General features: G+C 37.9%; 1 protein-coding gene across 3 annotated transcripts in view; it reads right to left on the reverse strand.

Annotated features, from left to right (window-relative positions):
- LOC103518227 (transmembrane emp24 domain-containing protein 2-like) overlaps window positions 1-2,108 on the reverse strand; it is an 11,990-nt gene that overhangs the window by 3,710 nt on the left and 6,172 nt on the right. The window lies entirely within an intron of this gene.

Here is a 2,108-nt window from a genome sequence, read left to right on the forward strand (position 1 = left end):
ACGCTTGATGTGGCCTGTGGCGTGGCATGCCCATCCCGTAGTTTGCCTTTCGTCAGATGGGCGAGAAGGGGCACAATACTTCCCATTTAGGTGCTGGGTCAACACGGGAACACCAGAAAGTAACCCGTTGAAATATTTGCAATCGAAAAACGAGTACAAATTTTTGTCGATGGTGGGATTCGAACCCGGGACCTTCTGCATGGCAAGCAAGCGCGTTACCACTGGACCAACCGTGCCCCCAAATCTTTACAAAGTCACGTCAGAATCTATCAGTACCTATGTAATCTAACTTGTTCATTCAACCATTTTTACTTTCCTTATCCTATAGGAAGGAAAGTAATGTAATCGGGTCAAAATTTCGATGGTCAGTTTTTAGTGGCAAAAGTGTGACTTTAATTTTTTTCAGACACTAATATTTTCTTACATGTAAGAAAATGTACTTACCTATTCTTGAAAGTTCATTGCAAGAGTTTAACACCACTTGATACAAAACCTTTTCTAGGCTTACAGCAACAATTGTCCATAATAAAGTAATTCTAATTAATGTTTTCTCATTAATTCAATGTTGTTTCAGATGCAGGCAACAATTTGTCATGTGTTTAGAAAACTCCTCATTGTGAAAACCATGGCAAAATTTTTCACACTCATTTGACGCAAACTATGACATTTGATGATGAATCACAGCATTCACAATTCAAGTACATGCGCACAGGTGAGCAAGACAGTAAAGGATATTAATTTGGGTAAAAAAAAAATATGAATAGGTGTGCCTACATTAAAAATGTGAAAAATTCAAATCTGAATTCAAAACTACAAAAAAAAAACCTTCCGTTTAACCCATGAGAGCTGAGGCTTACATTAAAGTCACACCAAACTTTACCAAACCCTTCTCTCTTTTTTACTATATCTCAGTCACTCCATGTTAGAGTGCATCAGAGGTTTGTCTATTAGTTAGAAAACAAAATTTCCCATTATTTTACTCAGTAGGTACCTGTCCAGAGTCAGAAGTGGTTTCAGCAAGATCTAAAAAAAAAAAAAAAAGTTCAGCTCTTATGGGTTAAAAACCTTGCCTAAATAAGTGCACAATGTCTATTAAATATTTAACTTTTAGATTGAAGAAGTTATAGGTAATTGTTCACAACATAGAAAAACAGTGAAGCTAGCTATACCCATGGCAAGTTTATAGGTATGTAGAAGAGACACAATACATCCATTAGTTTTTTTTTCAAGTCACTGATACGTGAAGATTCTGTTTCTCTAATACCCATAAATTGTTTTCTCTAATCCCTGTGTACCTATGTATCATGTTTCTCGCAGTTGGTTTCATGGGAAGATCTCGCGCGAGACGGCGGAATCATTGCTGGCGCCGAAAGAGGACGGTCTGTTCCTCGTGCGAGAATCCACCAACTTCCCCGGCGACTATACGCTATGTGTGTGCTTCGAGAGCAAAGTGGAACACTATAGGGTTAAATACAAGGAGGCGCATTTGACCATTGACGATGAGGAGTTCTTTGAAAACCTCGCACAACTTGTAGAGGTAAGATCTATCTTTAGGTATAATACGAGCTGAATTCCGTTGCTTCGCTCCGGAATCCCGCTAGTTCATCCCGAGGCATGGCCAAACTTGTAGAAAAATTTAAAAAATACGGTCGCGCTGCGCGCTCCCTATTAGCTGCATAGTTATTAAACTAAAAATATAAACGAAACTCAAAATGTTGTTCGAGAGCGAAACATTTCTCTCCCGCAGTCTCTGCACTCTGTGTATTTCTTATGGAGATTTTAGCGATCAAAAATTGACCATATCTCAGGATCGGTTTAGATTTTCGCAAAATCCTTTCTTATTGCACACCTAGACCATAAAAGGAATATTCCTACCAAATTTCAGCTTTCTAGGTGTTGTGGTTCAGGAGATAGAGCGATCAGTGTGTGAAATGTGAATGAGTGAATGGATCGTGATTTTATAATATAAGAATTATCACAATAAAGTAAATGCCTGATTACAATACAATATGTAGTTAAACCCATATACCTAGAGACAGTCTGAATAATCGACACTTTTTTGAGGGAAGACGGATGACATTTTATCAATTCTTATGGGTGATAATAAC

This window comes from Diaphorina citri, unplaced genomic scaffold (assembly GCF_000475195.1).
Source record: "Diaphorina citri unplaced genomic scaffold, Diaci psyllid genome assembly version 1.1 scaffold2124, whole genome shotgun sequence".
Lineage (NCBI taxonomy): Eukaryota > Metazoa > Arthropoda > Insecta > Hemiptera > Psyllidae > Diaphorina > Diaphorina citri.